This window comes from Protopterus annectens, chromosome 9.part0 (assembly GCF_019279795.1).
Source record: "Protopterus annectens isolate FY-2018-M chromosome 9.part0, PAN1.0, whole genome shotgun sequence".
Lineage (NCBI taxonomy): Eukaryota > Metazoa > Chordata > Ceratodontiformes > Protopteridae > Protopterus > Protopterus annectens.
In genome coordinates, this window is record NC_056743.1 from 1,097,509,484 (window position 1) to 1,097,533,424 (window position 23,941).

At 40.5% G+C, this 23,941-nt stretch overlaps 1 protein-coding gene and 1 long non-coding RNA gene across 7 annotated transcripts in view; one reads left to right on the forward strand and one right to left on the reverse strand.

Moving 5' to 3' along the window:
* LOC122811830 (homeobox protein Hox-D3-like) overlaps positions 1–23,941 on the forward strand; it is a 1,090,053-nt gene that overhangs the window by 854,194 nt on the left and 211,918 nt on the right. For 2 of the 4 annotated variants that reach the window (XR_006366294.1, XR_006366293.1), the window contains one exon: positions 6,746–7,205. The exons of the other annotated variants lie outside the window; for them this stretch is intronic. The gene's annotated coding sequence lies outside the window, so the exon portion shown is untranslated. The remainder of the gene's footprint in view (positions 1–6,745; positions 7,206–23,941) is intronic. 4 annotated transcript variants of the gene reach the window in all.
* LOC122811837 overlaps positions 1–23,941 on the reverse strand; it is a 627,052-nt gene that overhangs the window by 323,248 nt on the left and 279,863 nt on the right. The window lies entirely within an intron of this gene.

Sequence of the window (23,941 nt, forward strand, 5' to 3'; positions counted from 1 at the left end):
TGTGGTGTCAACATTCTCAGGACCTGGAATCAATGATTCCTATCATTCCTTGTATAAAGACAGAGTTCCTTTGGTGGGCAGAGGCCTGCCACAACAAGGGGCTCCCTTTCTCTCTACCCCGTCGCCCAAACCATAACAACAGTCGCATCAGACTATGCATGGGGGGCTCACTTGGCAGGGCAGTCCATTCAGGGCAAATGGAACCCGAGTCAGATGCGCCTTCATATCAACCAAAAAGAAATTTTAGCTGTACAGAATCCCCTGACAGCCTTCAAAGACCACATCCTTCCAGAACAATTATTGGTAAAGACAGACAACACTACAGTTAAGTGGTACATAAACAAGCAGGGGGGAACCCACTCGTACCCTCTCTGCAGACTAGCCATGGCTCTGTGGAACAGAGCCTTGAGCTACCAAGTGCACCTACAAGCACAGTTCCTGCCAGGCAAGCTAAATAAATTCACTGGCAGACGACCTAAGCAGAAATCTCATGGACCTACACGAATGAAAACTGGAACCATAAACATTCAACCTCCTGAGGAACAAATGGGGGACTCCAGAGACAGACCTGTTTGCCTCCCCTCAGAACTACCAATTGGACAAATTCTGCACAAGGACTTCCCACAGGCAAGCTTGGAAAGTGAATGCCTTGTCTTTTACCTGGGATAGTCTCTCAGTTTATGCCTTCCACCCGCTGCCTCTCCTCTCGAAAGGTTCTGCTAAAGATCAAACAGGACAAGCCAAGGACAGTACTGATTGCACCAGACTGGCCTCGCCAGCATTGGTACCTCCTATTGTGCAGTATGGCACTGCTGGGGCCATGGCACCTACCTCAGACATCTTTTTTGCTGTCCCAGCAGGTGGCCAGATTCTGCACCCTCAGCTTCAAACCCTGCACCTTGCAGCCTGGCTAATTCCTTGAGCTATCCAATAGCACCCTCAGTAAGCAGGTGCTAGATGTCATTCTGGAAGCAAGTAGCTAGTACTAGAAAATCCTATGCTGAAAAGTGGAAAAGATACTGCTCCTGGAGCCAGACTCAGGGGATAGGCACAATGGTGCCCATCTTACCTCATATTCTTCAGTCCTTAACAAAAATGATCTACAAGGACCTATCCCTCTCGTCAATTAAAATTCATGCCTCTGCCATTTCAGCACATTATAATACTGAACCATCCCTCTTCTCTCACCCCCTGCTAAAGCAATTTCTCAGAGGGGCTAAAAATTTAAGACCCCCCCCCCCCAGGCGAGGCCCTACCCCAGCCTGGGACCTTAACTTTGTATTGGAAAAGCTCACTCTCCCTCCATTTGAACCAGCTGCCACTGCAGAGTTGAAATTCCTTTCTTGGAAAACAGCCTTCCTTCTAGCCATCACTTCAGCTAGAAGAGTGTCTGAATTACAAGTCCTTATGGCAGTGGAGCCCTTTATTATCTTCCATGCAGACAGTGTTTCCCTCAGGACCAATCCTTCCTTTATGCCCAAGGTGGTGTCTAGTGTGGCCCTAAATCAGTCCATTCATTTGCCTACCTTTTTTCCGAATCCACAAAACAAAGGAGAACAAACACTGCACACTTTGGATGTGCACAGACAACTTAGATTTATTTGGACAGGACTAAGTCTCCCAGAAAATCTGAACAGCTGCTAGTTGGCTTTGCTGCAGAGGGGAAGGCCATTTCAAAGCAAACCATTTCTAAATGGATACCCATTGCATTCGTTTCTGCTATAAGCACCGTGGAAAGCCTACCCTTCAGGGGAGAGTCACGACCAGAGACATACTAAATGATGTGACCTGGAGCTCTGTACATACCTTCACCAAGTATTACCACATGCCTATTTTTTCTAAATCCAGAGCTGGTTTTTCCACTGCAGTCTTGCAGGGCTTAATAGCTGGCCCTAATGCTCTCTAACTTCCTCCTCCCTTCCTTAGCTTTGGGAATCAACCCAAATGTAATGACTGCAATAGTGAAACACGAAGAACATAGTACAGTTGTGTAGACTTACCATAAATGTAGATGTTTGAGTGTATTCACTGTTGCAGTACTGGTTACTCTCCCTCCAGTCCCCTGACTTCTCTTGGCTTTACCTTTCCTTCTTGTTTTAAGCTTTCTGGTGTATTTGTTTTTTGATGGTGGTGTAACATAACATAATTGCTTCCCATTGTGGGGGCACCTGACATCTGGGGCAAGAAAAACTGATGTAATGGCGTTGTCTGCATGTTTTATACCCCTGACGACCTGACGTCATGGAAGAAGAGACAGCATCCGATGCAGGAATCCAAGACTCTGGTATTCAGGCCGGCTGAGGGCTACCTGCAGGCAGATAACCCAATATAATGACTGCAACAGTGAATACACTCGAACATCTACATTTATGGTAAGTGTACACAACTGTACTTTGTATTTCACTTGGTCATAAATACAAGGTTATGATCAGAGACCTGTTGTACTAGTAAACTGTGAGTCTGCATAGCCTTGGGAGTGGGATCTGCACTCTTCCCAAAGCTGCTAAATCTAAGTGTTAGCATATATGTAAGTCATGAGGGTATTGAGGTGAAGTGCCCCTTACGTGGGAGTCTGTTTCCTGCAAAAAATGCTTTTACTTTAGGTTTTAATAGTGTGTGGCTTACTGAGCCCCAGCTTTATGCCCACAAACATGAAACACAGCCTCTTGGTTTGCAAGGGCCAAGACTAACACCTAAAATGCAATACAGTGAACTCATTACGTACATAATGCTTAGCAAAGAAAGGAGTATATGGATTTAACAAAGTAACAGATGTTAAAGTCTAGGTACAATAAATAAAATGCAGGAATGCATGCAATATGTGCTCAAGGAGAAACAATGCACACAGTAGATACAGTCACTACCAATGGCACTTGTGGGAAGGATCCACTGGATATGATATAAAACCATCTGCTGTAAGCAGTAACCACAGCATGTTAAGGGGAGGGTAAGCAACATGAAAAAGTGATATGCAAGTTAGAGGAATGTAGGTGAGATTCATGCAATGCACTCGTTGGGGAGAGTGATTGCGGATGAGGGAGGTAAGACAGCGAGGAGTTCTGAACCATAAAATGATAGAGTGTCTCAAGATAGGGAAAAAAAGAAACAAAAATTGCTGTTGTATAATACTGATATCTGACGTTGGTTTCATTTTCTACTTCTGTTTTTATTGAATAAAGTTAAGTACTTTCATATTTACAATTCATTGGACTTCATCAAAACTAAAGTTATCACTCAATTTCAATGTATTTTATAAGATATTGCAATGGTTGAGGCTTCTAGGTTACTTACTAAGTAAGAAGTCACCATAGGTTATGAGGTGGCTTGGAAGGAACATGAACAAAATATGTGGATAGAGAGACGGGAAGAAACAGTGGACTAAAGAATAATTATGTTTATGCAGAAAGGATACCCAGTTTAGATCTTTGTAAAGATTATAATGGCATGTTCAGTGTGGAGCTAATTTAGCACATTTGTTACAAATGTAGATAAATCAGTGAAGACTACAATACCAATGAATCATCTACGGAACAACAGTATGAAGATTGCCTACATCTAGTTTGGGTGTGATATAATCCTTAATGTAGTAAATGTGACCTAATAGATTATTGGATTTTTTACAGTAGTGCCTTTGTGAAGATTTAGGTAAAACAAATAAGGTATTTTATACTGGTAACAGTTTCAGTGTGAACACCAATTTTGTTCTGAATGACATAATAAGAAGTGTGATGATTAAGAAAATTGCTTCTCAAAGCCAGATAGAAATGGTTTTATTTGTATTAAGGAGCAGGTGAGAGTGTTTGAGCTAGAGTTCAAGCTTAGATAACTTCTCCTACAGCTTTGCCTGAGACGTTACTAGGCCAGGACTTGTCCCTCATAATAGAGCTGTATCTTCTGTGTACTGAATGGCAGTTACCACTGGACACTTTAATAAGGGGGAATTAACATAAAAACTGAAGAGTGGTGGACCTAGAACTGAATTCCAAGGGATATCTTTGCCTGAGGTTTACTTGGAAGAGAAAGACAATTGCCATCTTACTAGAACAAGCTGACTGTCACTAAACATTGAATTAGAACTTATGAAGTTATCTGGAAAACCAGTTTAGACAATTGCTATCAACTACAGGTTACGGTAGTTTGTTACTATAAGCCATAACTGTTTCAGAACTAAAGACATTGGATAAGGTGAGAAAGAAAGTAGGTATGATTTCCTCTTTGCTGAACCCCTTTTTAGATACAATCTGTTCCTTTCCTTAGGAAGTTGTTGAAAGGGAACTCCCTGCAAAAGCTACGTTAAACATTACTAAATGTGTTAGATTCACTGTAGTGAAAGTGATGGGTGTGCACAATCTGCTGCAATGGTTTTAGGATACATATTCAAAAAATCAAGGTCATCTGTGAGCATCAAGCCATGTACTACATCCAACTTCCCTAAAGTTAGGTAGTTCAGTGTTATGAAAATCAGTAATGCACACTATTAACATTGGGACTAACTTCAAGCACATCCAAAACTCTCATCACCTTCTGAGGCCTCTGACATCAGACATGTCATTATTATTTGCTTTTTTGTGAACATAGAAAAATAGTCTGTAATCAGAGCACTGACTACAATGATGCCTACAATATATTGACCATCAACACAGTTTTCGTTCAGAGTTTAGTACTTTAGTAGCGATTTACTCATCAATACTTTCTAAGCAGTAACAGGCCTGTGCTGTGAATTACAATGAATACTGAAAATCTAAACCTTTATTTTACGTGATAATCTCTCACTCACTTAGTCCAGGCAAACACTTTAAAAGCACATGATAAAAGAATTCCTAGTTTATGTAGGTAAAAAAATATATATAATTTTTCAACCAAGTATCATGGAGGTCTACACAAGTTGCCAAAGTTTAGCAAAATCTGGGTTCAGTATGTTTGGAAATTTTATGTAACCTCTTTTAGTCATAATCTGTTCTGCCATTCTTAATCTGAAACTGTTAATTGGTGACTTCATTGAGATAAGAACCTCAGGGTATAAATAAAACAAATGTTGATAGTACACCCTCCTCTGAAAAAAAGGTGTAATTATGGGCATGCTTTCTAAAGATTATTATTTTTTAAACACTTATAATGCTTTCTAAAAGAAATAATACTCACAGATAACACTAACGAGAGACTATTACACAGAAAATGCTGATCATCATTTAGAAGAAGTGAAAAATAATTTTTGGTTATTTTTCCTCAGAAACAAGGGGTATTTACAGAGATTTCCTAAAGTCCAAGCAAAGATATTTCTTAAAATGGCTATTTTCTTGTGTTGTCATTGTACTATCAGGTTCCTTTATGATGCAGTGTGTAAGTAAAGCACCAGACACTTTTTTCTATGACTATTACTATTATAGTCATTTTGTGTTGAGTCATTCCGAGAGTAATTCCTTTTACATTTTACACTGTTTCAGTTTGCTAGGTGCCCCTTTTTTTCTTTAATTACTGCAGTCCTATTAAGTTGTCTCAACATTGTTTGGATTCCATTTTTTGTTAAATGTTCAATGTCTTCTAGCTTCAAATGTTTGCTTTCTTACACAACCTCAGGATTTCAGTCCAATAAGCTTAGAGTCACATAGAATTATGTGACTGAAATCAAACTAAAGGTTAAAGCATTCATCATGTTCAAAGATTTTAAAACTGGCTTTTAAGCTGTAATGCCCGACTCTTCACTGGGAAGCTATTACTCCATTGTCTGTGTTCCTTAATAGAATTAAGATGCAAAACCCACAGACTGTCCCTATTCAATATGACCTAAGGTAAAAGTCTTACTTTTGCCTTTACTTCATCTTTTGAAGTACAACACATAGTTGCACTCTGCCTCCTTGTACTCATACAGCAGCTAATAGTAATCCATCATTATTTCAGAGCAGGAACACTTTCTGTTTTTATTTGTCTTGCTTTGGTCTAAGTTAAATGTCTGTTTACGTTGTTGCATTTTGTACAATGTTATTCCCATTTTACAGATAACATTCAGGGCTAGATTTACAGTGGAAGTACATATACACGGTTAAGTGATAATCACTCAGATTTATGTAATTACAGTTCAAGTGGTCATTTATGTCAAACTGTAATTAAGTTAACAGCATTTTTACCGACTTAATTTGGTAAACAAAAAAGCTGTCAATAATTTGTAAGAGATGATTATAATACTCGAGTTGGGGAATATGCCCTTTCCCTGGTATTGTGTGATTTTTGTGCAATCTTGGAGTTGGTTCCCCCACATGGTGATACAAGGGGGATTGCCTCCTATAAAAACATTTTTATGTGCATTTTTCAAGGTTGTGTCTCAAGAGCATGTGTTATTTGGGTCATTTTTGTTTTAATCTGTTTTTGGTCAACTTTTTTGCATGTTTAAGTCTCAATGTTTTTAGGTATTTATGCACATATTAATATATATATATATATATATATATATATATATATATATATATATATGTGTGTGTGTGTGTGTGTGTGTGTGTGTGCAAAGAGGGATGTTGCCTCACATCAGTAGTATTACTCTGTCGGATATATGCGAGTGTCTTACATCATGAGTGCTAACATTTGGCTGCAATGCTTTTTATATTAATGCAATTTTCACACATAAAATGAATTGTTTTAAAAACAGCAAATTAACATTTACTATCAAAGGCACGTTAATGATAGACAGAAGACTAGACAATCATCTTCAAGAGAATGCTTGTTCTGAATTTACATCTTCTCTTTCAAACAGGGGATTAAAGGGTACTGAAAGTGAAAACCGAGCATAAGCCATCTGAATGAGTCTGGCCATTACAGGCGTCAGCACAAGCACTTTACAAAAACAAAAGCAGTTTAGTCTTTGCTCAGCTAACTGCATTACGTTTTTTTTAAATTTTTATGGATACTGCTTCTGAGAAAGCAAGGACTTATCCCATTTACGGAAACGGCTCTTCTCCAGGGAGATTTCTAACGAATGAAAAAAGCAAAATATATTTTGGACCAGGATGATGTGGTTGTTTTACAGCGTCTCACTCCAAGTGCCACAAATTTATGTTTGAGAGAATTTAAGCAAAAGGATGTGCAGAAGTCAGCTCATGCTTTATTTCATGCTGGCAACAGCCCTTCATCATCAACTTAATAATTCCCAGCAAAGGCCTCTTGCCAGCCTAAAAGCTCAAGTGAATGCAAAACTTATGTTGGCCCAGAAAAAGGTATTATAGCTATGTTCAAATTCATTTGTGTTTTCTGTTAGTGGACGAACATGGTATTTCTTAATGTTATCTTAAACGATTAGAGTTAAACTTTGTGTTATTACAAGTCAAGCCAGAGTCTGTTACTTACATAACTCTGTGACCATAGGCTGTTATACAGTTTCTTGCACAAAGAGGGTTGTCCACTGTACTAAGGATTGTTTACAGGTCCACAAATAAAGAACCTGTGAGGTCTCATTTGTCTTTATTTCAGTAAATTCTGCTAGCAATATACAGAAGAATAATACCTGTACTGCATCTCTGCCTGAAACGGTGTTGCAGGATTGGGTCTATATTATTTCAGCGAACACCTAAACATCGACCGCACTTCAGTGAAAATCATTTCAGCAATTCACTGAATTTACCAAGGACAAGTATATTCTTACCCTGCAGCACAACAGACAAACATGTTAGTAAATCAAACCCACCAAGGTGGGGAGCCTTGCCCCCCCCCACCCCCGCCTAACAACATATACCAACTCTGAGATTGCACTACAGTGGAGAAAAGGGCAAAATTGAGTAGTTGGCCAACTACTTCTTTTCCCATGGTAAATTCAGCAAATCTCTGAAATGATTTTCTCTGAATAAGTGTGGTCGATATTTAGGGGTTCACTGAAATCGCATAGACCTGCAGGATTGCCAGTGTTCTGTAGATGTTGAGGCATTCTGTAAGTTAAGATACCATGCTTTCCAACATGTCTGCTAGTAGGCAGAAGGTAGAAATAGGTTTGAAATTGTTATCAGTAACATTCTCCTCGGGAACTAGTACACCACAGATAGTTGCAAAGCTTAGTGAGGCTGCATTACGAGGGAAATTTTAAATGCACAAATTAAATGCTATGCTTACAATATAACTACAGTTTCACTAACAGCTGGAAAACAGCTTTTCAGTAATCTCCCAGTTATATCAGTTTTTCAAATGTTTACCAAATAGACTTCTTGTAAAAATAATCAACCACAGTCCTTATCTGCGCAGTATCAAGACAGGAATAATTTCGAAGCCTAGAGAGTAGCTGAATCTGCATTTGAATTTATTTTGCAAGCATCAGTAACACAAGGAAACAGTTTCCAACTATTTTAATCATCATCTGGCCTTCTTCATGAATATGTCAACATAGTAATGCACACCTGTGTTTGGTATAACAATTGTACCTACAAATATATTTCAGATAATTAGCTGGTTCCGTTTATATGTGTATTTCTAAATATATTGTCCTGGCAGTGACTGAAATGGGCCCATGTTAATCAAACTGGCTTCCTGGTTAACAAAGATTAATAAATCAACAAAATATTTCAATTGTGTACATGTTCTGTTTTACGTTCTTCTCCTTTTTAATTTTTATTTGTTTTGCTAATCCTTGTTTGTGTATTCCTGCTGCATGTCTGTTATTTTTAGAATTGTGTGAAATACCTGTGCTATATCTTAATTGTACGCTGTACCATTCATTAAAGTTAATAACGCAGATTCCTGATTAAACTTACACATTTTAGCAATTATTTGTAACAGTATAAGTTTAATGAATAAACTGTTAATGAAATGTATGGAATGTTTAATTGCAGTAATTCTTAATAAAACATGTTCATTACATCACCATAACTGTATTTACACATCTTGTTATTGCTGATTTAAAATAAAATGTCAGATTAGTGTTTTATTATTTATTTTAAAGAAAATGAATGGGATTTGCAAAACAATACTCTAAGATACTCTGTAGCAAGGCTGCATTGTATATAGAGACTGCAGAGTCAAATAGCGGGCTTTTAGAATCCACCCAGCAGACAAGTTGGAAAGTCTAAATTAAAACTCTATTGGTTAGTAACTATTTAGTTGCAGCTTATTTTCTTTGAGTAGGATACCACACTGTTATGAGCGAAACTAACTTGTAATAGTGTAACAGCTCTATTCCTTCATCAGATAGAGATGCAATTTTGGAACACTACAATGTAGAACATAGAAAATGATGAAGTTTATATCACATGGGATCAACCATTGACAACAGTTCAAAAAAAGATGACAGAAAACCAAATATAGTAGTCCATGAAAAGAAGACAAAAGTAGCATTGATTATTGAAATTGCTACACCCAGTGACTGCAGTGTCTTACATACAGAGAGACACAAAGTCATAAAATACTGGGATTTGCAGGCAGAAATAAGGGCAATGTGAAAGGAGGATACCCAGACAGTTCCAATCACAGTAAGAGCAACAGGTCTTACAAAAAAGAATTTACAATCATACGTAGAAATGTTACCGATACATGTAACTAATTACATATGGATTGCAGGAGTCAATACTGGGCACTTTGCAGGTGCTGCAAAGAGCACTTCTGGCTAACATCAAAGATTAAAACAGTACTAATTTCATGAACTATAATCATACTTTGACTTGGGAATGGGGTCCATTCCTATCATGGTATTAGAAACTCAATAGACTTGGATAAACTAAAAAAGACAGAACATCAACATTGAGAATTTAGCAGCAGAAGTCTAGTGCATGGGCACTCTGCAAAGGAACTTAGAACTGTGTCATTATCACATATGCAAAAATATAATCTGCTGTAGAACTTAACTAGGTCTGTGATATAGCTTTCCCATGTTTCAACTGATAAAGAGATGCCCAAGGTCTACCCAGCAGGTTCACCTGAGGACCTTAGGAATAATTGTAATATCAGCTTTACCCTAGTCCTGATCACAGAGGGGATGGAGTGTATTCCAGCAAGCCTATAGCAGAGAATCCATGCTGGACAGGATGGCAGTCGAACAGACACACACACACACACACACATATGCCTACAGGCAATTTAGAAGATCTCCAGTTCATTTGCTGGCATACCTTTAAGTTGCTGGAGAAAGCCAGATCATCCGACAAAATCTCAAGCAGATATAGGCAGGATATGCAGACACCATATGGAAGGCAGGTAACCCAGTCAGGAAATGAACTAGGGAAACAAGTGTTGTCAGGTACAACTGTCTGCTGTGCAGCCTTCCTCCTGTAACTTATCAGTATTCTTCAGTTAGAATAACAGAATCACCTTTAGTATACTCACATCCTGTGTGTATATCTTTATGTTATACTATATGTATGCTGTCTGTCTGCTGTTCAGTGTGTGTGTGTGGGTGTGTGTATTTATGTCTGTATACACACTATGGTACTGGTGTGTGTGTGTGTGTGTGTGTGTGTGTGTGTGTGTGTGTGTGTGTGTGCACACATCTGTGGATGTTCATCGTGCATACAGCTGCAGTCATAACAGACGGGTTGTCCTGCCGTCAGGCGGGTCTTAGGTCGGCCGAATTCCAAAGTCTAGGTCCGGCGTCGGTTGTCGTCGCTTCTTCCCTGACGTCAGTGCGCCAGGGGTATAAAAGAACCAGCCGACGCCATTTTCTTCAGTCTGTCTTGCCGTGCGGTGCCCAAAGCAGAAGTAGTTCGCAAGTGCCAGTCGGCCAGCTCCTGAAATTACGAAAACTTTTGCAACCGAAGTCTTCTTGAAAGCTAAGTACCCCGTTGGGGAAACTTTTCTTGCCTCAGACCGATGTCAGACAAAGTTAATAATTGTATTTCTTGTGGGAAGCAAATACCGCATAAGGATTTTCATTCCCTCTGCATTCCTTGATTAGGCCCAGACCACGACGTCTCGGTCTGTCGCTTTTGTGCTTCATTCAACAAACGCACCATTAAGCGTCGGGCGGAGTTCGCCCAGCACTATTTCGGCAAAAAATGTAACTATATTATGTCGTCGGATACTCCGACTCCAGTTTTGTCTAAAAAACGCAAAGATAAGGACCGACACACGAGGTCGGCGGCCTCTACCGACACCACGCCAAAGCCGACTACAGGTGGTCCGGTTCTCTGCGAGGCACCTATGCAACCCTGCCTACCGACGACACTTCATTGGCGGTGTCTTCTGTGCCCGAGGTCGCAGGCTCCTCGGCCCACACCCCGACTACAGATACCGAAGCCACTCTTGGTGGTGAATATCAAAATGTAGACAGGTCTGCTTCCTCTCAAGGTGTCTTCAGGCCTTCCTCTTCTTTTTCTACCAAGGCTTTCACTAAGTCTAAAGCAGCCATGCATTCTAAGAGACAAGCTACACAGCGCCCTTCTCCAGGCCCCATGCCTAAAAAAACAGATGCTTAAAATGGCTGAGGATTTGATTACTCTTATCAGGGGTTCTCAACCCCCCCCGGACAAAAGGCCCAGAGTGGAGGAAGAATCCCCCTCCTCTGACCAGGCCTCCATTATTTCAGAGCACTCTGATGAACAGGAACATTCTTACTCCCCTTTTGAAGATTCTGATGCTGAGGAGTCCATTCCCTCTGTCTCCCCCCCAGAGGATTACTCATTTGGGGAAACCTTGCATACCTTAAGGGAACACTTCCACTGGGAAGGCCAAGAGTACTCAGATTCCAAGAAAAGGCTTAGGGATTTTCTCTTGCTACCTCAGCACAGGCCTCTGGCTATACCTCCTGTCTTAGACATGATGTGGATGATGATGTGTACTCGGAGGCCTGCCTTAACCCGGATTCTTTACCTCCAGCCCCAGTCAAGCCTGACAGGTACTACCGGGTTCCTGACTCACACCAATTTTTATACAAAAGCCATGCGGCTGACCCAGAAACTATCTCACAGGGCCCCAAGAGAATTAAGGCTTCCACTGCTAAAAACCCATTACCTTCCGAGAGAGATTCCAGATCCTTAGAAAGGTGGGGAAAAAAGGTATACACCTCGGCCACCTTAACCATGAGGGCATTAAACTGCCAGTTCCATATTCTAAAGTACCAACAGTTTCTGTTATCACAGTTGAGAAGTAAAATGTCACAACCTGAACAACCAGACTTGAAGGAGTTGCAGGATTTGATGCATAGTGCAGAACAAGTGGGTAAACATACCTTGCAATGTGGTTTTGATGCCCTAGAGGCCTCATGTAGAGCTGCTGTTACAGGATCAGTCATACGTAGACATGCCTGGCTCAAGGAGCAAACCTTACCAGATCATGTCAAAGCTAAGTTACTAGATGCCCCTCTACAAAAGGATGTATTATTTGATGTTAAAGCTGAGGAGGTATTAAAGAAAATGGAGGAAAAGGCTAAATCAATGCAAACAGTGAAGGATTTTCTACAGGTACAACCTCCACGTTTTAGTAGAAATTGGCCTTCCAAAAATTGGTCCTTTCCAGTCATGGACAGACCCCAAAGAGGTAGATACAGGCGCCTGAGGGGCAGAGGGCATTCTCAAGGATCGTTTAGAGGCAGACAATGGCAAGCTCCTACACAAAGTGGTGGTGAGGATAGTTCGCAGCCATTCAGAAAGCAAGCCCAGTGACTTTCCCCTTTGCATGCCGAGCAAGGCTCAAATGGCAGCACCCTTAAGCAGAAAACTGGCATTATTTTCAAGAAATTGGCATATTGTCACAAAAGACAAATGGATCCTGGACATTATAAACAGAGGCTACAGATTCCATTTTTACACCCTTCCAAAAATGAGAGGCATGCCAAACCTGCCACACAATCAAAGGGCAGAGGCACAAAGACAAATTTCAGATCTCATGGACATGAAAGCTATTCAAGAGGTACCTATTCACGAACAAGGTCAAGGTTTTTATTCCAGACTATTCCTGGTACCAAGGAAGGGAAAAGATTGGAGACCTATTTTGGACCTATCCATCCTAAACACATTTCTACTCGTACCAAAATTCAAGATGCTCACATTACAGCAACTTCTTCCCATACTGGGAAAGGAGTCTTGGCTGGTAACATTGGACCTCAAGGAGGCATACCTGCATGTCCCAATCAGACAAAATTGCAGAAGATACCTCAGATTTCTTACAGGTTCAACCCATTATCAATTCTCTGCATTGCCCTTTGGCTTATCTACTGCGCCCAGAGTATTCACGAAATGCCTGGCATCAGTAATTGCCTACTGCAGACTTCAAGGGATACAAATATACCCATATTTGGACGACTGCCTGATCCAAGCGGACAGCAAGCACATACTTCTGAAACATCTGGCTTTTGTAATAATGTTGTTGAATTCTCTGGGATACACAGTCAACAAAAATAAATCAAGCCTAATACCATCTCAGAAAATAATTTTCCTGGGTGCCAGCTTGGACACACACACCCAGATGGCCTACCTCACGCCAGAGAAGCAGGGGCAACTAACTCAATACTTCAGAACACTAGCAAATTGCACCAGGCTGACTGCAAGGAAAATCCTGCAGGCTCTGGGATTCATGGCATCTTGCATACTACTAATCCCATGTGCAAAGCTGCATATGAGGAAACTTCAATGGTACCTGAAAAACCTATGGTCTCAACACAGCCACAGTTTGGAAACAATAATACCACTGATTCCATGTCTTCAAAAGGAATTTCTGTGGTGGGCTCAAGCATGCCAAACAAACACAGGTCTCCCATTCTGCAAGCCTCAAGCAAATCAAGTAATCACAACAGACGCTTCGGAATATGCCTGGGGGGCGCACATGACAGATCGGTGCATTCAGGGCAAATGGTCCCAAAAAGAAAAGCACCTTCACATCAATCAAAAGGAAATGCTAGCAGTAATAAATGCTTTTATAGCTTTCAAAGACCTTCTGCAGCCAGGTCAACTATTGATAAGGAATACATAAATAAACAGGGAGGAACTCATTCATACCCCCTATGCGGGCTGGCCATGTCACTTTGGAACATGGCTCTGGAATTGCAAATTGAACTTCAAGCACAGTACTTGCCAGGCAAGGAAAACACGATGGCAGACAACCTAAGCAGAAATATGACAGATCCACACGAATGGAAGTTGCATCCTCAAGTTTTTACAGAGATAATTCAAGCATGGGGAAGGCCAGACATAGATCTCTTTGCCTGCCACAAAAATCACCAATTGACAAACTTCTGCTCAAGGACTTTTCATCCACGGGCCTGGAGAGTGGACGCTCTCTCTTTCAGTTGGACAACAATGACAGTTTATGCCTTTCCACCTCTTCCTCTGCTGCCCAAAGTTCTATTAAAAACCAGAGCAGACAGACCAAAGATGATTCTCATTGCTCCAGACTGGCCAAGACAGCACTGGTACCCACTCCTGAGGAGCCTGACGCATTCCCCTCCATGGACTCTACCTCTAATGCCTCTTCTTCTGACTCAGCACAGCTTCAAAACTATTCGCAGTCAGCTGAAAACACTCAATCTGGCCGCATGGAAGATTCCTTAACATCACAACAGACCCTACTCTCCAAGGAGGTGCAGGATGTCATTTTGGAGGCCAGAAGGCCGTCTACTAGAAAAGCTTACTCCGCAAAATGGAAACGGTTTTGTGCCTGGAATGAGAAAAAGGGCCAGAATCCTGGAAAACTGACTTTACCTCAAATATTACAGTATCTAGCTGAGCTGCTAAGCAGTGGACTTTCATTCTCCTCCATCAAAATCCATGCCTCAGCCATTTTTGCAGAATACAACACTGATCCACCTTTATTCTCTCACCCCCTCTTAAGACAGTTCCTCAGAGGGGCTAAGAATATAAAACCCCCAAGGAAACAACCAATACCTGCTTGGGATCTCAATTTCATTCTAGAAAAGCTGACCTTGCCTCCTTTTGAGCCAGCTGCCTCAACAGATTTGCAATATTTGTCCTGAAAAACAGCTTTCCTTCTGGCTATCACCTCAGCTCGTAGGGTATTGGAACTACAAGCCCTCATGGCTGTGCAGCCTTTTATCATCTTCCATCAGGACAGAGTTTCCTTACGAACCAACCCGTCCTTTATGCCAAAGTTGGTATCCAGGGTAGCTTTGAATCAGGCTATTCACTTACCTACCTTTTACCCTAATCCTCAAAACAAAGGGGAGAGACTACTACATTCCTTGGACATCCACAGACAGCTGCGTTATTATTTGGACAGAACAAAGCCTTTCAGAAAATCAGAACAGCTCTTTGTGTCGTATGCTATAGGAGCTCAAGGGAAGCCAATTTCCAAACAGACAATCTCAAAATGGATAGCCCACTGCATACGCTTTTGTTACTCTTTTCATGGCAAAACTGTACCTGCAGGCATCAGATCTCACTCCACAAGGGCCACAGCTACCTCTGCAGCTTTCCTCAGAGGAGTTCCTACCAAAGATATTTTGGAAGCAGCCACTTGGAATTCTGTGCATACCTTCTCCAAGCACTACCACCTACCATTATACTCCAAAACTAGAGCAGGCTTTGCCACTGTGGTCTTGCAGGGCATTCTGGCTCCTCCCAGTTCCACCTAGTGCCTACCACCCCTTTCTTAGCTTTGGGATTCAACCCATCTGTTATGACTGCAGCTGTATGCACAATGAACATAGTACAGTTTTGTACCTACCATAAATGTAGATGTTCGAGTGCTAATACAGCTGCAGTCCAGGTTTCCCTCCCTCCTTCCCCTCTTGGGACAGGCCTATTGGCTAACACCTCCTCATACAACCTGATTGGGGTATTCTTTTATGGTGTATTTGCTTGCAACTACTGTATTTTGATTATATTGCATTGCTTTATTACACAAATATATGTATTGCCTTCCTTCTGGGGGCACCTGACATCTGGGGCAAGAAAAACTGAAGAAAATGGCGTTGGCTGGTTCTTTTATACCCCTGGCGCACTGACATCAGGGAAGAAGCGACGACAACCGATGCCGGACCTAGACTTTGGAATTCGGCCGACTGAGTACCCGCCTGACGGCAGGACAACCCATCTGTTATGACTGCAGCTGTATTAGCACTCGAACATCTACATTTATGGTAGGTACAAAACTGTACTTTCCAGTGTGTGTGTATATTTATGTGTGTATACATATCTGTGGTACTGTTTTTTGTGTGTGTGTGTGTGTGTGTGTGTGTGTGTGTGTGTGTGTGTATTTATGTGTGTGTACACATCTGTAGTACCAGTGTGTGTATATTTGTGTATGTAGATACATATCTGTGGTACTGTGTTTTTTTTTTGTGTGAGTATGTGTGTGTGTGTGTGTGTGTGTGTGTGTGTGTGTGTGTGTGTGTGTGTGTGTGTGTGTGTGTGTATGTATGTGTGTGTGTATGTTTATCTATCTATATAAATAGATATCACAGTAGTATTACCTGCTTCGAACAGTATTCCCACTATCCAGCCTCTCAGATATGATTTGCTCATCCTGTTTATTCCACCTCTCAGGAATGTTTCAAGCTACAGAAGACATTAATAGAGCAAGAAAATAATACCGGTTTATGTCCAGCTGCTGTTAGGTATGCCAGTACAGCCAGTTTCTCCCACACCCAGTTGGTCTTGCCTTTACTAAACAATACATTAAATGCACTGTTTCTGCTGTATCTTGTAACAAACTGCTCTGTCTTCAGTTGAGCAGCTGTCCTCTACAACTATTCTCCCTGCTCATCCTTGAGATATATATTGCATTTCAATCTTTTTCACCCTAAAACTAAGCAGCTCTGTATAAATATAGCAAGCAGCAACCCTGTGATCTGTCTGGTGAAAACAACCCTTAGATTAAAAAGTATTTTACATTAGATTTTGATAACACTGCTGATGAATAAACAGTTTTTTGTACATTACCTCAGCTTAGGGCCTGGCCCTTTTGTCTATGGAGTAGCACCACTCCACTCAACCATGCTGCAAGTAGCTTCACTACAATCCCCACCCACCCACTCCCCTTTCATTAAATTTATTGACCAAAGCATGTCGCCTAACCTACTCCCACCCCATACATAATCTCTGTTGGCCAAAATATATCACCTGTCATGTCACTACCATACCAGCCAATATGGGTAATAAAATGGTGTAATATTTATGCAAATGAGAAAGCAAAATTAATCATAACAAAAAGAGCAGCACCAAAAATATTTGAAGAGAAATCCAGGCAAAGGAATCCAGACATGGAAAACATTACACTACAAAATATAAGAAGACAAAGAGGAAAAGTAGAAAAGGAGATTAGTAATGGAGGAGTTTAGAAACTGAAGATATGGAGTATCTGTGAAGTGAAGGATTCAGTATAGAAAATCTTACTCAGAAAGCACCACAGCAGGATAGAGCAGTAGACATCCAAATTAAAGAGAGACCAGTCGAATGGGAAGCAACTGGGCAGTTGCCATATGAAGACACTTTGGAGCCTGTCACAGGAAACCAGTATAAACGTTCACTTGAAGTTGAACAGCAAGGGAAGGAACAGGAAACTGTGGCAACTCTGACACAGTTAATGTTGAGGAGTGACAAGCCAGTGAATTCCCATATGACAGAGCAATGTATGACACAGGATGAAATTAAAGAGTGTCCACCACAGGAAGATGCTATAGAACTTTCTACAGAATGTCCACAGGAAATGGAGAACAAAAAATGTGCCCTCAGTTTAGAAGAAAATGAGCTAAGATAAGAATTGCTTGATTTAATAGAGCTAAATAGACAGATTAAGATCAATGAAAGAAATAGATTGCAGAAGGTCAATAAATCCCAAAAAGTCAGAAGTTTGATAAAACAAATAAACACATTAATTAGGACTGTCCATAGAGATAATTGCAATGAAGCCGCGGTGGTACAGCAGTAGCGTTGTCACCTCACAGCAAGAGGTTCTCCTGTTCAATTCTCGGCTGGAGCACCTTCTGTGTGGAGTCTGCATGTCCTCCCCGAGGTCGAGTGGCGTTCGAAAGACATGCGTGAATGAGCGTGCCTTCGTTGAAGGCTGGGCATCAGGCTGGCACCTCGGCACCATAAAAATTGACTGCCAATCATTAGCGGACCGGAGTTCCACTGTGGCGACCCCTAACCGGGAAAAGCCGAAAGAAAAACAAAAATAACAACAACAACATAGAGATCCATGCAATATAACATAAGTAAACAGGATGTATTACTGTGCAGCTAAATTAGTAACTGATAAAGTTCTACCACAAGAACACAGGGTAGTAAGGGAAAGGAAGGGAAGAAATCGAATGCCATCATGGAAGTATCGAATAGAGAAAACTATAAAGTAATTAAGGCAAGAATTGTCACTGTTAGAAGAGTATAGAAGAGGGAAGAGACGAACAAAAAAAACTCAGAAAGACAAATGTGATAAAAGCAATGTGCGGCATTATAACGAATCAGGATCTGTCTTGTGCTACTGCAAATAATAAACTAAAAATCTCAGCACAGGCAGAAAAACGTAGAAAGATACATAGATCAAGATAAAGGAAAAGTACAAAATAAGCAATTTATTGATGACCCCAACAATTCTATAGAGAACTGGGAAACAAGGCAAAAGGAATTGAAAGACCACCCAAAAAAAGAAGAAATAGATACATTTTGGAGAAATATCTATGAGGATCCTGCGGAAAATAACAAAGATGCTAAATGGATAGAAGAAGTAAGAGAAAAAATAAGAAGTTCAAAGGTACAGGATATGAAATGGGATGAAGTAATGGCCAGAGAGATTGAGATAAAGTTAAGAGAAGCCTCCAACTGGAAAACCCCAGGCCCAGATGTGGTACCTAACTTCTGGCTAAAAATATTAACATCTTTTCACAAAGATTTAGCCATGAGTAAGAACTATTTATATGTGCACCCCGAACAGACATCAAGCTGGTTAACAACAGGAAAAACAATGCTCCTACTTAAGAGTGAACCTGCAAGTTATCCAGAAAATTATAGACCAATAACGTACCTTCCAATGACATAAACTATACACCAGAATTGATGCCAACAGAGTTTATAGTCATTTAGAAGAAAATGCAATCATGGCAATGGAACAAAGGGGTAATAAAATAAAGTCATATGGAACAAAGGATCATCTGTTGCCAGATAAAGTCATAATGGAGAACTGCAAAAAGGGGAAATATCTAAGTATGGCATGGATCGACTACAAAAAAGCATCTGATAGTATCCCACATTCTTGGATAAAAGAGTGCTTAAAAATGTATAAAATACACCCTATACTGATCAACTACATTACAGTGACCATGAAACAGTGGCAGACCACTTTGCAATTAAGCCATGATAAAGGGCAAATTATTATTCCAGGGATAAAAATTCAAGGGGGGGGGTTCCAGGGTGAATCCCTGTCATTGCTGCTATTCTGTCTTGCCCTTAACCCATTAAGCTATCTACTTAACAGATTATGGCACGGCTATAATTTGGCTCCTAGAAAACAACAAAGTGTAAAGACTTCCCATCTTCTCTTTGTTGATGGTTTAAAACTGTATAGCTCATCAGATGAAGAACTGAAAGCACAACTGCAAGTAGTCAAACTTTTTCAGATGATATAAGAATGTCATTTGGTCTTAATAAATGTGCAAAAGCAACTTTTAAAGCAGGAAAGCTGCAGCACCAGGAAAACATCAGTTTGGGACAAAATGTGACATAAAAGAACTTGAGCAAGAGGGAGTGTATACATATTTGGGAACTGATGAAGGATCAACAATAAAACATGAACAAATGTGAATAAAACTTAGTAAGGATTATTTTAGAAGACTTAAATTAATCCTGAAAACAGCATTGACATCTAGGAACAAAATTCAAGCTATAAACCAATTTAGTCTTCCTGACCTAACTTACAGTTTTGGAGTGATTGACTGGCCCCAAAACATGTTGGACAGATTAGACAGGAAAACAAGAAGGATGCTTCATGCTCATCAAATGATTTATAAAAATCAGTGCATACCAAGATTATATATTCCCCATTTCGAAGGAGGTATGGGCCTCCTTGAAATTGATTACATGTATAGATCTGCAATCGTGGGACTGCACATATATTTGCTGACCTCACAAGACCCAAATGTAGTGAAAGTTTTGAAACATGAGGAGAATAAATCTATTATGACTTCTCTGCTCAATCTAGCAGAAGCATATTGGCATCAAGCAGGAATGGAAATCAAACCAGAAATAGATAAAAATCAAGCAGCAACTGAATGTGCCAAAAAAACAAAAGAAAGAATATAAGGTGAAGGATCAGATGAGAAGGCAAGATATGTGGAAAATGCATAAATATAGTTGCAAGTGTAGAAAACTTCTGGAAGAACCTCATGTTGATCAGGACTGAACGCAGGAATGGTTAAGGAGAGGTGATTTCAAACCAAGAGATGAAAGGTTAATATTGGGGGTGCAAAATAGTGGGCTATGTACACGTTGGTTTACAAAGTCCATAACATGTGGGAGAAACAGACAAATGTAGGTTTTGTAAAACAGAATTGGAAACAGTCGCACACCTCTTGCTGGTTGTGACATACTAATGGCAGAAGGACTGTATACTGAAAGGCATAATAATGTGGCAAAATTGTTGCACTGGGGATTATGCAAACATTATAATATTGAAGTAGCTGAAAAACACTGGAAACATGAGCCACAAAGCATCATAGAAAATGATGAAGTCTACATCACATGGGATCACCCATTACCACGGTTCAAAAGACAAATGCAAGAAAACCAGATACAGTGGTCCATGAAAAGAAGACAAAAGTAGCATTGATCATTTAAATCGGTACACCCAGTGACTACAGTGTTTTGTGTACAGAGAGACACAAATTCATAAAATTTCAGGATTTGCAAGCAGAAATGAGAGCAATGTGGAAGAGAGATACCCAGACAGTTTTAACAGCAGTAGGAGCAATGGGTCTTATAAAAAATAATCTACAATCATATTTACATATGTTACCAATACATGTAATTCCATACGAATTGTAGAAGGCGTCATTACTGGAAACATTGCTGGTGCTGCGAAGAACACTTCTGGGTGACATCAAAGACTAAAACAATATTAATTACATGAACTTTAATCATACTTTGACTTAGGAATGGGATCCATTCCTGTCATGGTATTAGAAACTCAAAAGATTTGTAGAAATTAAAAAGTGATAAGCCAATATAACCAAGCAATTAAAACCTATTAAATAACTACTTCATTACAAATAAGAAAACGTCAGCCTTTTCACCCATCCTTATCTCATCAACTTATACCCACCCCACGTAACCGATTCTGGCCATAATGCTACAGCCCAACTCAGCCTAACAACCACCCAGACAAATACCATCAGAAAAGGATAATTTACAATCAGAAAAACAGAGCTATTAGGAGAAGTTCAGGATAGAGGTAGGCGATTCAAAGGTCAGAGGTATATGCAGTAAGAAAGACAAAAGTTTCAGCAGAGTTCATATGGATGAGTGAGGGAGATAATGAGTAACAACATCTGGTTTATACAGGGTAGGATGCAGAGGGGGGTTAGAAGATTGGATAATGAGTAACAACATCTGGTTTATGACAGGTAGGATGCAGAGGGGGGTTAGAAGATTGGATAATGAGTAACAACATCTGGTTTATGACAGGGTAGGATGCAGAGGGGGGTTAGAAGATTGGATAATGAGTAACAACATCTGGTTTATACAGGGTAGGATGCAGAGGGGGGTTAGAAGATTGGATAATGAGTAACAACATCTGGTTTATGACAGGGTAGGATGCAGAGGGGGGTTAGAAGATTGGATAATGAGTAACAACATCTGGTTTATGACAGGGTAGGATGCAGAGGGGGGTTAGAAGATTGGATAATGAGTAACAACATCTGGTTTATACAGGGTAGGATGCAGAGGGGGGTTAGAAGATTGGATAATGAGTAACAACATCTGGTTTATGACAGGGTAGGATGCAGAGGGGGGTTAGAAGATTGGATAATGCAATGAGTAACAACATCTGGTTTATGACAGGGTAGGATGCAGAGGGGGGTTAGAAGATTGGATAATGAGTAACAACATCTGGTTTATGACAGGGTAGGATGCAGAGGGGGGTTAGAAGATTGGATAATGAGTAACAACATCTGGTTTATGACAGGGTAGGATGCAGAGGGGGGTTAGAAGATTGGATAATGAGTAACAACATCTGGTTTATGACAGGGTAGGATGCAGAGGGGGGTTAGAAGATTGGATAATGAGTAACAACATCTGGTTTATGACAGGGTAGGATGCAGAGGGGGGTTAGAAGATTGGATAATGAGTAACAGCATCTGGTTTATGACAGGGTAGGATGCAGAGAGGGGGTTAGAAGATTGGTTGGAAGGAAAGAGTTATTTTATGCTTAAAGGAGATGTACACACTAGGGGCAGGGGAAAAAGAGATGGTCTTGGGTACCACTTCACTATCCGGAATGAATCACATACCACCATGTACGACATTATCACACATGATCTAAGAATGGTTCTATGTAGAACACTGGGGATGGAGTCCAGCTACACTCAAATGACCCATTAATCAGGGCTCTGCTGAGACTGAATCTTGTGTACTCTGTATTGTTGTGGAAGGGATCTAACAATGGAAGAGAGAGGGAGAGACAACATGAGATGGAGTGAGGGGTGACTTCTGATGTGTATTTGGTGGAATGGTGGAGTATGTGGGGCAACAGGCTAGAGAGCTGTAGGCATCTGACCCAGCTGTACAAACAAATCAAGTTGCTTGGAAGAATCATAAGGAAAAGGAGGAGTCGGTAAGGAATTGTGAGCCTGGGAATTAGGCAGCTTCGGGCAAATATGGATCAGTGGCTGAGTGGAGACTATGGAGACTGGGAACTGGATTATGGGTGACACTGAGGGTGTATAATCCCATGAAGCTGGTAGTACTGGACCAGTGACAGGACTAGAGGGGGGGGGGTGGTAAAGTACCTAAGGAAAGAGAGAAAGATAAATTAAGAAGTTAGGCCATCAGACTGGGATGATGAAGGGAAAACAGGTGAAGTGTGGACAGATACCATGGCTTTAGTGATGGTGATGAGAGGATCAGATTACAAAGGCCAGAAGAAGGAAACAACCTGAGAAATGTAAGGCTGGGATATGAGGAGCACAACAGCTACAAACTATTGCCTTAAAGAAACCATGAGAAGACGTAGCAGGGAAATGGAATGTTATGTTTATGTGTGTGCTAATGATCATCACCATCTAATTAATTATCAGTCCTGCACTGCCTACTCAGAGCAGGTGGCAGACATCTTTCTGTATCCTATGGTTTAAGATTAAGATTGTGAAAATAAGGGTAAAACTTGGCAAGGCTTGTAAGGGCCCTAGGGCCATTAGTCTAGTAACTTCCTATGATCCTATGTGTAAGAAGGGGCTAAAAAGTGTAACAAATAACTGCCTGGATTAACTTAAGCAATTAATGTCTACACTGACATGCTATTTGATGATAGCTATGTATCACTTTGAGTGCTAGATGTGTTTGTGACTGAAATCAGTAGTTAGTGAAGTGACTGTTACTGAAAATTCTTTGTCTGTAGCCTGCACTGTTTATTTCTGTAACTTGTTTAAACATGTACAGCTGTTCAATTTTAAGATATAGAACTCAGAATATGTTTATTCAGTTCCATCTTACAAAGCCATAAAATTTTTCATGAAAAGAGTCACAGTGTGCAAAGAACTAAAGTGATAGGTAACAGCCTAAATATTTTCAAATACATGTAAAACTGTAAATACTACCATCTACATTAATGTCGTAAAATCCTGCAAAAAAGAAAGATAAGCAGAGAAAAAATACTTGTTTATTCTCCATTATCTGCTTTATACAGTTCATTGTCATGTGGAAGGCAGATTGTTTTCCCACTATCAGTGGATGTAAGGCACATAAACTAATTTTATATACAATGCAACCAACTGTGGGATGTGTGCATGTATACACACACGCGTGCACTCACACACGCACACACACACACACACACACACACACACACACACGAACACGCACGCACACACATACATACA